This window comes from Taudactylus pleione, unplaced genomic scaffold (genome assembly GCF_031769625.1).
Source record: "Taudactylus pleione unplaced genomic scaffold, aTauple2 ptg000397bl, whole genome shotgun sequence".
NCBI lineage: Eukaryota > Metazoa > Chordata > Amphibia > Anura > Myobatrachidae > Taudactylus > Taudactylus pleione.
In genome coordinates this window covers 904,203-917,824 of record NW_028284799.1, presented here as the reverse complement: position 1 = coordinate 917,824, position 13,622 = coordinate 904,203, and positions in this window count along the sequence as shown.

Below are 13,622 nucleotides of genomic sequence, written 5' to 3'. Positions count from 1 at the left end.
CACTTAATATACATAGTTACTTTTCATGTAATTTTTCACATATATTTTAACCCCTTAACACTTAGTAATTACTTGCACACTTCTATACTTTGCACTGCACTGTCACTCTTTTTCTATTTTTCGTGTGATGCCCTGGGGGGGTCCTGGGCTGGACCTTATTTTGTGGTGCTCTGCGCCCCGGACATGAACCATTTAGTGTAGGGACTGCTAGTGACAGAGAAGCCTTGACGAGGCCTAGCAGCATCCCATGTATTTGCAAATGCATGCAACTAATATCTCTGAAATTCTATTACCATATATAGGGGTATTCAATATGGGAGCGAAAACATCGTTTTTGCGTTAATATCGGAGATATGACGTCATTATCGCAAGTTTTACTTTTACACCGTATTCAATTTCAAAGACTTATCGCAGTTTTGAAAAGTCTTTGATAAAAAACGTGGATAATTTTTCACCATTGAATAGGTGTCGAAAAAAAGTGCAGAATTGGGGTTTAGGGGTGCAGGCTTAAAAAAAATAGCCTGCACCCCTGGGAATGACATTTAAAAAAGAACTGTCGAAAAAAGTTTAAAACAAAAATAGGGACACCCCAAAAAATTAATTTAAAAATTGGGGTGAAAAAAAAAATGGGAAAAAATTGTTTAAGAATAGGGAAATAGGTTCAGGGCTATTCTGCAAGTATGCGGCAGGTGTTTTGAAGAATAGAATTATAGCGGCAGGTGCACAAATGCAGAATTTTTAAAAACTTACTTTAGGGACATAAAAATATGCTAGTACCCATTTTCATGTACCCCAAATTTGATGGGACCACTTAAAAAAACAAAAAAAATAACCTAAGTGCTCTTCTGCATCACTTCTTCAATGTCGGAAAAAAAACACCTGCTGCGGCTATTTAAATCCCATAGGGATCCCCCATGTTTTTAGAACCTTATGGGGGTCTTACAATTTTTTTAAGGAAATATTCGTAACTTTACGCAAATCCAACTTCGGAGTTTCCCGTTTTGGTTAATTTTATATAAGCGGGAGCGCGCCCGATACTTTAACGCAGGTAAAAACTCTGATATGAAATGTTAACTTCGACAGTGAAGTTAACGTTTTATATTGAATACCCCTCATAGTGTTCATATATTGTTGCTAGTATAATTCAGTGTGCTGAGGAACAATAGGGGGTTAACCCCCCCTCTCTTTTCTACTTGGTATGACCCCTCCCTTTCATGAACCTGAAAAAAGTACTATCTGATTGAGCAGCTGCCATTTTTTTGTTTGCACCTTAAATATCGTATACATTACATTTCACAACATAAGTATTCGCTAATAAAACCTCTAATATTAAGCTTAATGCTTAGGAACCTTTTTAAGTGATTGCATGTGTGGGAGTGAAAATATTGTGTAAAGACGCTAGTATGCGTTGTGCGTCTGTGTGTTTTGTGCTTTGATAAACTGCGTTGCGCGTCTTGTATATTTTATATGTATTATTTTAATGTGCGTATACGTTTTAATAGGACTTTCAGCAATATGCGGTAGCAAAGTAGACTCACGACGCTAATAATCAAATATAGCATCATACACAATATTTCGTGCTGACGACACAAGATGGCGTCGTCAGAGGCGACACAAAATGGTGTCGCCAGATATTAATTTAAGATTTGGTCTCAGCCAATCATCCGGTTTCGACACCATGTATGTCAGGTTCTACAAAAATTGCAGGAGAACCATCTGTACGCCAAGTTGGAAAAATGTGAATTTGACGTCACTCGGGTTTCTTTTCTGGGGTATACCATCTCGTCCCAGGGATTTTCAATGGGTCATGGAAAAGTCGAGGCTATACTTAAGTGGGACCTACCAACTTCCCTTAAAGCCATCCAGTTGTTCCTCTGCTTTTCTAATTATTATCGCCGATTCATTAAATCTTTTTCCAGCATTGTGGCACCCATTGTTAATCTGACCAAAAAAGGAGCCGATACTTTAAATTAAGGCAATCACGTCTTTCAAAACGCTCAAGGTCGCTTTCACTCAGGCACCTGCTCTTCAACATCCTGATCCTGACCTTCCTTTTATCTTAGAGGTAGATGCCTCTGAAGTAGGAGCTGGAGCCATTTTGTCACAGGAAAGACCCTGCAGATAGTAAGTTGCACCATTGTGCATTTTTTTCTCTGCTGAATGCAATTATGACTTAGAAAATCGAGAATTACTAGCTATTAAATGGGCTTTCGAGGACTGGAGACACTGGCCGGAGGGGGCCAAACACCAAATTTTGGTTCTTACCGACCACAAGAACCTGTCCTACATTCAATTTGCTAAAAGGTTGAATTCCTGGCAAGCACGTTGGGCTTTATTTTTTATGCGGTTCAACTTCCTCATCTACTTCCGTCCAGGTTCCAAGGACATCAAGGCTGATGCCTTTTCCAGGAGTTTTGGACCTATTCAACAGATATCCAGGTCAGACGAAGCTTTCATTCCTGACTCTTTCTTCCACTGCGCACTCACCCGAAATCTGGCAGATCTCACTCGCACATGTCAATCGAAATCACCTCCCGAGAAGCCTTCTGGTCGATTGTCCCAGAGAGGTTTAGAAGAGCAGTTCTTCTGGATTTTCAAGCTTCTTGAGTTTCTGGTCATCCTGGCATCAGTAAGACTTTAGAATTACTCTCCCGCTCTGTTTGGGGGCAGTCTTTGAACAAAGGTGTCCGTGAATTTGTCTTGGCATGTGAGGTATGTGCCCATAATAAAACACCTCGGACGGCTCCTTCTTGTCTGTTACTTCCACTTTCCAAACCCATGAGACCCTGGACTCTCATCACCATGGATTTCATCGTTGACCTCCCAATATCTGCTCGATGTTCCGTTATCTGGACGGTGGTGGACCGGTTTAGCAAAATGGCACACTTCATACCATTGCAAAAACTTCCTTCTTCTAAGGAACTCTCCGGCCTGTTTCTTCAACACATTTTTCGGGTACATGGCTTACCAGTGGATATCGTGTCAGATCGAGGATCACAGTTTGTGGCACAGTTCTGGAGAGTGTTCTGTTCCTCTCTGGGCATTGATCTTAGTTTTTCTTCAGGTTACCATACACAGTCTAATGGACAGACTGAGCGCATTAATCAGTGTCTGGAACAATATCTATGCTGCTATGTTTCCAAGTGTCATAATGACTGGGTATGTCATCTGCCACTTGCTGAGTTTGCTTTTAATAATTCATGCTATTCTGCATCTTCAGTATCCCCATTCTCCTGTGTTACACGGCAACATCCGAGGGCAAACCCTTTCAATACCGGTTCACCAGCCTCATCTTTTGTCTCCCGGCTCCGTCATATTTGGAATAAGGTACATCAAACCCTTCGGAAGGTATCTCTCTGCTCCAAAGATTCTGCTGGTAAACATCGAAGGTTGTGTGGATTTAAGAAGGGTGATTCGTTTGGCGCTCCACCAAAAATATCAAGCTCCGCCAACCTATGCAGAAGTTGGGTACAAGGTTTATTGGTCCGTTTTGAATTATTTCACATGTGAACCCGGTACCCTCAACTCTCTCCATATCAATAATATTTTCCATTGTTCCTTGCTCAAACTGGTCTTCTCTTAAGTCAATTCAAACTCAGGTCCTCTTTGTCGAAGCTGGAATTTTGCGAATGGCCGCCCATTTTAGATAAACTCACACTTTAGTACATGTGGCGATATTACTATTAGCATCATGCGATTACATCTGTGACCATCGCCATAAGTTACGGCGATTCATCAAAAGCCCATTTCATGATTTTACGTAGTTTGGGTGCTCTGGATAAAGTGTGTATATTATTATAATTCCCCTAAAGGATATATTTTAGAAATGGCTGTACAGTATGTCAAAATTGGATTGCATTAGCTAAACAGAGCAAATGGCCACGTGACAACTAGCCTGTGTAGACAAGCTTCATGGACATAACGTCTGCTCTCACTCCAGGTGGCCCTGCTCGAATACAGCAAGAGGGTCGTTTGTAACACCTTACATTAGCAGGCTTTCTACAATAAAATACCTTCAAAGCCAAGAGTGTTATCTGAGGTTTGGGTCTTGTAGCTGTGCTAATTTGGATTCACACAGGCCCTGGGAGAACAAAGACCAGTATTTTTGAGCCTGAAAAGGGTGGGGGCTGCTGGGGCATGAGCAAGTCATGGAACTATAAGGCTCAGCATTCCACACTGCTAGGTGTTCACTTAGTTTAAGTGAGATTTAAGTGCACCATTTCTCATACACACATTAATATGCACAATTGCGCTGTTAACTAGTCGCATATTAGCGAATGCATAAGACCCTGTATGAAAACGCTGAATATTAGCTCCATGCACACGCATCTGCCCCAAGTTAACTAGCATCTTTACATCAAACCCCACATACTCACACCTTACATATTCACATACAAGGTTCCATAAGCTTTAAGGTATAAGATTCAAGTATGCACATTTACTATAATTGCTATGAAATAAAGGTTATTTCATAACTAAGGTTTTATACATGATAAGTAAGCCGTGATTGGTATTGTACTGATGCGTACTCTTTCAACAGTATTCCGGTACCATCGGTGTGGAGATCGCATCATGCATTCTCAACTTATGGACCGCAGAGACTTCAAGCAACAAAATGTACATTATATGAACAACTGTTAGGATGTTACATGAGGCAGGAAACCAGAGACCCCCAGTTGTTAGAGGCTGGGTTGTGTCTATTTGAATCTACCTGTTAAATGCCTTGTAACATATGCCCTCTCCTTTAGGACCAATGGTATTAGCAACAAACTTCTCTATTGTTTTGTTTATTTCTGGGGGCTATAAATATGTGTGCTGACCCTGGGTTCCTAGTCTTTGTGCTGAATGCTGATTGACGAGGGGTTTCTTGCTGATGCCTAACATCTGGACCAGAGAGCGCTGCGTATGTATAATTGTACTTGGGTCTGTATAATCTCTTTGCGCTAAGATTATATGAGGATCATAGCGTGTAACTGCTGTACTTTTACTTGAATAATATTTTTTGTTCTTTGGAACCACAGATTCTAGGTCTGGAATCTTTATTTACTGTATGACTGCGTATGCAAATTAGCGTCATCCTTAGAGGTTTATAGGTAGGATATTAGAAGGTATAGGCAGGGGTATATAGAGGTTCAAAGGCAGTTACCTTAGTTGGGGGCTCATCGTGAAGTCACTTACCTACTCACACGGCACATGCGGTTATCGATATTTCAGCAAAGGGTGGAGTGGCCACATGCAGGGTTTACCTGCAACCGCTTTGTGCTGAAAGATCGATATCTGTTTTTGTGTGAGCCAAGGAAGCTGACTAGAATCCAGGGACAATCTTTGTTGATAGAACTTAACGTTTAAAGGGGTGCCGCAGTATTGAGCACGCGGCTGAGTCGCAGTTTTGCGCACAGTAAAGACGCATTTTTGCATACGCAGCTAAAAAGTTGTCATACGGTTGTGTGGTAGTTGCATTATTGTGTATGTGACTGGTCGCACAATAGCGTATACGTACTTCCGGTTGTGCTGCCACGTGTTTAAATAAAGCCGTTCAGGTTTACATTTTTCAATTGTTATCAATATCTGTGTTAACGTGTATTTTTCTGTGCAGGAAAAAGTGTGTAACAGTGAGTATTTGTTGGTAGGGGTAACTTGTTCCCTACAGTTAGAGGTACCATATGACCTTTAAAGGCTAAGTGATAATCGCTCGGTAAGCAGCTTACCATTCTATACACAGTTGCAGGTGTACATGTTGTCTTTGTTGTAGAGAGGTGCGTGGAAGTAGCCGACATAAACTTCAGTAGGTGTGGAAGTTGCCTTACAAAATCTTATCCGGGTGTGGAAGTTGCCTTTTTCAAATCTTATCCAGGTGTGTGGGTGCTGCCGTTTAAATCGTCCACAGGTAAGTGAAAGTATCGTGATTGTCTTTCACCAGTTTAAATCTTTATTGAAAAGCATAGGAGTTGTCTCAGAATGGGGGCCATGCAAACAACAGAGATGTTAGACAATGATGTGCTGCTAATGGAAGCGCCGTTTGGATCGGCCCGTCGTATTATGCATACTAAGGGCCTGATTCAGACCCGGTCGTGAGCGCTCGCAAGCGGGTCGATGGTGCCCTAGTGCACATGCGCACGATGGAGGGAGCTCCGTCGTGTGCATGCGCGAGCCCCGAATAACGACGGGGTAGCCGTCGTTATGGGTCTCGCACCAAAGGGGGCGTGCTGTTGATGGTGAGTGATGGCACGCCCCCTTTGGTGGGCGTGGCTGCCAGACGGAGGCGTTCCCATGGGAACGCTTACTGTCTGGGTCCAACCCCACTGACATCACTAGTGATGTCAGTTGGAGTGATTTTGGCTCTGATAGAGCCAAAATCACTCCAAGGCTTGCGGTCACCGAGACCCTACCGCAGGGTCTCGTTGCAAGACCGACGGGTGGTAACCCACAGCTATGCGAGCGTCCAAAAGGCCGCTTTGAAAAAAAAAAAAACACGCCCTGATTCAGAGCGGGCGCTCGTTCAGAGCGTCCGGCTCTGAATCAGGCCCTAAGTACGGTACTTATGCAATAAGGTATTGTTATGTATGGTTTAAAATGATGATGAAAAGTGTTAGACCGTTTCCCAGAATTGGTAGTTTTGATAAAAATGTACTAGATAATGTCCGGGATCACATCAGTCTGATGCACTCCCGAGAGAAAAAGGTACAATATTATGAATGTTTAAAGTTGTGGCAGCATGAAGGGGATGCGTGGCTTAAAAATGTGCAAGTGACGCAAACTAGCGTTGCGAGCGCATTGCCAGAGAATACATCCACAACACTAAATTGCAATACGGGCGAGCCGCAAAATGGCGCGCACGTGCAGCAAGGTAGCTTTGTGGAGAGTATTGCCAGCAGTTCACGCTCACCACCCCCACCTTATGTGGATAGAGGTGCAAGTACAGTTACCCAAAATACCCTTAAAAATGTAACAAGCAATTTGTACCCTCTCCTAAGCAACCATAAAGAAATGGTTTATGATGTGGATGATGAGCCTATTGTAATGTCTGCCATTTCCCATGCTGTGCAAATGATAGATGCTGCATCACCACAATCACGAGTGGTGCCGCCATCCGCCATCTTCATCGGTAACAGCAAGCGAAGTGCTAACACCCTCTGCACTCGTAGAGGAAGTTGTTAATACCATACGTAGCAGCAGATTAAACCCCCAGCCAGGTAACATGGTCAAAGGTAGCAGGTCTGCATCCCATTCGGACAATAACCATTCCGAATGGAAATGCAGATGCGAACGGTGTAGTGCCCACAAGGGAAGTAGTAATGCATTGTCACTGGACAAGAGCAGAACTAAATTCCATCATAAATGATTTCCCCGATCCCAAAAAGGAACTAGCCAAATGTCAAAGATTTTGGAGAAATTTGGGTAGTTCTCATGAGCCAACTAATAAAGATTGGCGTGTGGTGTTAAGGGCCTGTCTACCATGCAATACCGACTTGACACAATTTATCACGGATTGTGTATTGGATGGTGACGTTCCCTTAACAGACCAAGTAAACCAAGGTAACATTTCCCGCATTGTAATTCAATTGGGTATATATTTTCCGATAGTAGTTAACTGGAACAAAATTTTCACCATTAAGCAAAAGGAGAATGAATCTGCAGAAGATTATTGCGCCCGGGCTCTGCAGTCTATCACCCAGTACACTGGGTTAGAAGATATTAAAGATAGCACTCACCACAGGGGAATGATAGTCACGGTACTCATGGACGGTCTGAAAGAGAATTTAAAGACTCGGGTTCAGACCTCACAACCTGGCTGGAGGGGAGTCACAATAGATACCCTCATAGAATCTGCCATAGAACATGATAAAAACATCTCAAAGAAGAGAGAGAACCAAAGCGAAAAACTAATGGCTGTCAGTATACAAGCTCTGGAGGGAATGACGGTAACATCACAGCCAACAGACACACTCGCATCTGCACACACACTTACACCTGAACAGTTATATGCCCTCACTAACCCCACGCCACAACAAACACAGCTCTATTCCACAAACCCTATACAACCACAGGTCCCATACTACTCACAAACCTCATATCCCCCACAATACCCTTACCCTCCCTATCCTTACCCATATCCACCACCTTTACCCTCTGCTCAAACCTCACAACAACACGTGTCTTCACCCGATCCAAGAACATGTTTTAATTGTAAACAAACAGGACACTTAAGTAAAAACTGTACAGTAAAAAGAGTAGGAACCCCAAATCAGGGAAGACCTGGACATCCCCATAAGGGATATGCACAGAGACCAGCAAATGTCCAGCAGGCACCAGCTCCAATTGTGGCCATAAATGCTTTATTGGAGAATGGTAGCCAATGCTAGGGGTCAGGTCATACCTGTAGTCTACAGATAGTCTGGTTAACGAGAAGTACTAGGGAAGAACCGGTCATGATGGTTGATGTAGCTGGTACTGAATATCCTTTTCTTGTAGACACAGGGGCGACCAGGTCAGTGATAAAATCTCCCGTTAATTTACAGGTGACCAACGAGACAGTACCAACAATGGGTGTAACAGGTAAAGTGGAAAATTATCCTTTAACAAAGTCCACAGAGGTTACTATTGGGCCGTTGCATACCAGGCATTCTTTCCTTCTGGCTGCTGTGACTCCTACTAACCTGCTGGGTAGAGACTTGTTATGTAAGATGGGATGTGTTATATATTGCATCCCTGATGGTGTATTTTTAGATATCTCAGAGAGAGTTGCACACGAGGTGCGGGATATGTTGGACACTCCCCAAAGGATAATGTATCACTCTACAAGTTAAAATGAAAACCCATCTCAGGTAGATGAAATGTTATCCCAAATTCCAGATTCCCTTTGGACTAAGGATGGACAGGACACTGGATTAATGGCAAACATAAGCCCTGTAATGGTAAATTTAAAAAGCAGTAGGCAAGCTCCAAAAATTCCCCAGTACCCACTAAAACAGGAGGTAGAATTAGGGTTTTTTCCAATAATTGAGCGATTATTGCAACAGGGAATTTTAGTTCGTACAGAAGAGTGGTGGGAGGGGTTGTAGGCTGGTACAAGACCTTAGAGGTGTTAATAAGGTAGTAGAGAGCCAATTCCCTGTAGTGCCAAATCGCGTTGTCATCCTGATGCAGATACCACCAAATGCAACCCATTTCACTGTCATTGACCTCTGTTCTACTTTCTTCTCTGTGCCTCTCCACCCTGACTGTCAGTATCTATTCGCATTTACATACAGAGGTGTACAATACACATGGACACGGTCACCCCAAGGTTTCATAGACAGCCCCAGTATCTTCTCCCAGGCATTGCACGACTGTTTACAATCTTTTCAACCTGCCAATGGATCTGTTCTAATTCAATACGTGGACGATTTATTGCTATGTTCTGACTCGTTTATGTCATGTTTGAATGATACTAAACTTTTGTTGCTTCATCTCTCGCATACAGGACACAAGGTGGCTAAGGACAAACTACAGCCGTACCAATCCAGAGTAAAATATTTGGGACACTGCCTATCCCAGGGGTTACGACATCTTACAAATGATAGAATCCAGGCCATACAGAACATGATACTGCCGCAGAATCAACAGCAAATTCGTACCTTCTTGGGAATGTGTGGATACTGTAGAATGTGGATCCCAGGTTTTTCTATTTTGGCCTTACCTTTACAGGAATTAGTCTCTTCCTCAAAGCCCGATTGTGTCATACACACAGAGGAAACAGAGCAGGCTTTTCTTAATCTTAAGGATAGTCTGACAAAAGCTCCTGCATTGGGAATACCTGATTATGAGAAACCTTTTGATTTGTATTGTACGGAAGCTGATGGTTGTGTTGCAGGTGTCCTTACACAAAAACATGGTGATGCCAGTAGGACCGTAGCATACTACAGTGCTCAATTGGACACTGTGGCAAGATCACTCCCTACTTGTTTGAGAAGTGTAGCAGCTACCGCTTTATTGGTGAGTAAAAGTGAGGACGTAGTATTGGGTCATGATATGATTGTCTACACTCCCCATGCTGTATCTGCTCTGTTGAACTCAGCTCAAACCAGACACGTCTCTTCGGCTAGGTTTACCAAATGGGAACTAGCTCTAATCGCACCCGCAAACATCACTGTTAAACGTTGCAGCACGCTGAATCCAGCAACGTCTTTACCATATGTACAACATGATGTACAAAGGGTAGAAGGAGGCGAGTTGCTGGTGGGAGGTGAGTTCAGCAGACATAATGATACGCACGATTGTATGGAATATCTGAATCAGACCTTTACTGCTAGACCTGACATACACGACACACCTTTAGAGAATGTGGATGTGACTTTTTATACGGATGGGAGTTGTCATAGACAAACAGACACAGGTGAATTATGTACAGGTTATGCTGTTGTAAATGACACAGACATCATAGAAGCTAAACCTCTTGGTCCTCCTCACTCAGCCCAGGTGGCAGAGTTAGTAGCACTAACTAGAGCATGTGAACTGGCAGCAGGCAAATCTGCTAACATTTACACTGACTCGACGTACACGTTCGCGGTGGTGCACGATTTTGGGGCTCTATGGCGTCTGAGAAATTTTATGACAGCAGCAGGCACACCAGTTGCACATTCCCGGCACATAAAACATCTTTTAGAAGCAATCCAACTACCCAAAGCGGTGACAGTAATTAAATGTAAAGCCCATACATGTGAAGATGATCCGGTGTCACTGGGCAACAACAGAGCCGATGAAGCTGCAAAATGGGCAGCAGGGTTAAAAATGTTTGCTCCCACTGAAAAAATTATGTCTTTCCAAACCATTGATATACTGAAATTAATTGAGATGCAAAATTTGTGTTCAATTCAGGAAAAGTCCATTTGGAAGTCCAAGGGTTGTTGGCAAGAGTCCTCCGGGCTCTGGAGGGACGGACAAGGTAAATCAATAGCCCCCAAGGCATATTACCCCAGCCTGGCTGAGGCAGCACACGGTCTGACTCATCTGGGAAAACAAGGTATGTGCAAGTTGGTGAGAGCATACTGGTGTGCACCAGGTTTTTCTTCACAAGCAGAAAAGATAGCAATGTCCTGTCTGACCTGCTTGAGGAAGACATAGGGAAAGCGATCCCTACCGAACCGTCACACATTCCACCAACTGATGGACCTTTCCAGTTGATACAAATTGATTTCATCCACTTACCACCCTGCAGGAATCTTAAGTACGTATTAGTGTGCACTGATGTATTTTCTAATTGGGTTGAGGCCTACCCAGCGGCCACTAATACTGCTGCGTTTACTGCCAAGAAAATAGTTCAGGAATTTGTATGCAGGTACGGTATCCCTAAAATCATTGAGATTGACAGCGGTACTCATTTCACAGGTGATGTTTTTCAAAATATGTGTAAGCTGATGGGTATTAATAGCCGACTTCACACCCCCTACCGTCCGCAAGCCAGTGCCAAGGTAGAGAGGATGAACGGGACTATTAAAAATAAGTTAAGTAAAATCATGGCAGAGACTGGACTAGGATGGCCAGAAGCGTTACCTTTGGTCCTACATAGCATAAGGACCACTCCTAGACCCCCTCTAAATCTGTCCCCATTTGAAATACTGTTCGGTAGACATCCTCATTTGATTATAAGTCCACAGGAAGATTTAAAGGGTAACAACGAGGTAACTGTGAAGTATCTTATATCAATGAGTAAGCAGTTGAAGCAACAGCAGCAGAAACTGAAATTGTTGTCCCATGATATGCCTGAAACTAACTGTCATGATGTTGAACCAGGAGAATATGTTATGATCAGAAATTTCTTGCGTTCAGGTTGTTTGATTGATCGGTGGAAAGGTCCATACCAGGTGCTGCTGACAAGTACTACATCTTTGAAGGTGGCTGAGAGAGATACCTGGGTCCATTCCACTCACTGCAAAAAGGTCAATCAACTGGTGGAGAAACAAGTTGGAGAAAAGGCTGACAGCGTGGACCTGTCGCTCACGAGCTTGTTCCACGAGGATTGAAAAGGTCATAGTGAGATACCTGAACTAAGAGAAATTTGCAGGTTTTGTTGTGACAATGGACGGGCCTGCTGTGTTCATTATCATATTCTCTTTTAGAGTGTTCACAATCCTGGTCGGTTTGGGAATATCCAGTTTTTGTGATGGGAGACTGATTGAGGAAATGGGAGCTGATGGTAGTGCTGATGGAGTGGAGTCAGGAGGAGTGCAATGCCAATCAGGGGAGTGTCTGACCAATCTTAGTACTGTTATTGTTAAGAGAGCTGTCATTCCGGATACTCGGGGACGGTGTGGAGGTTTATCGTCTGAATATTCCTGTATTTGTGAGCTTTGTGGGTCCCTAGTTGATGAGAACTGTATCCAACGGTGCCAGCCTAAATATAACCCGTACTGGGGTGGGTATCCTTTAGAGGATTATCATAGCATGGTAGGCAAAGTGTTAAATCAGACTGATTACTGGGTATGTTCACATGTGCCACAGGGACAGCATAATGTAGGGTTGGTGCCATTTCCGCTGAATATGACGGAAATTTTAGAATTACAGAAAGGGAAAACATTGGATGGAAAATTCCTCTCATCCAAACCACCTCATTTCAAACTCTATCAATTCCAAGTAGATAGATCACTTTTTTGTTTAAACATAACCAACCCCAATAAACCCGGGAGTTGGGAAGTGACAGAGAATAATCAGACGATGACCTCACAAAGAGCTGATAATGAGTCCATAAACCATGATCTGTTACGCTCAATTAAATCTAGTGGGAAACATTTTAGGTATCGGTATACATTATCACCAAAGAAATTATCGGTAAGGTGCCAGATGGTTATTGTGCTAAAATAATACAGCCAGAAACTTGCATGTACCAGATGGAAGACCCAGAAATAGGATTGTTTGCAAGGGAAATGTGCTTAATGATAATGATGCATACCATTCCTTATGTTCTCCCTGATAATGTATATTTTACATGTGGAAGAAAAGTGTATAAGTTGCTCTCCCCGAGTTCCGAAGGTTTGTGTTACCTGGGAAGAGTAGTCCCATAAGTTATGACCCTCACACATGTTGAAATGCTTGGTATACATAAAAACACACCGTCACCATATCTTCACACACAATATGAACACAGAGGCAAACGAAATATGATACCTGGTGACGTGCACAAAGCCACTCAGTTAATTAGTGAGACAACTGGCATTCAAGTTTTAGTCACATTGGATCCCACCAGGATCACTCGGGGTACATTAAACTTTAGATATATTCAGGAACTTGCTAAATTGATAGATAATATCACCGAGATGCACAATGACACATTCAGGTATACAGGGAGAGAATTGCAAGTGTACAAGAAAGAACTGGTGCAACTCAGGCTAGTGTTAAATTATTTAACTGCTGTTACTGGAGGCTATTGCGTAACGTTGGCCACCCAATTTGGAGTAAAATGTTGCACCTATGTCACCAATGATACCAGCGATCCTAAGGAAGTGATAGACCGGAAGATGGATGAAATTCTGCAGCTAAAATAGGAGTTTCATAAGAACCATAACGCTTCAGTGGCTGAAGTAGGGGAGAAGATAGAAGGATGGGTTTCATGGCTGAACCAAGTGAAATGGTTCTCAGGTCTAGGG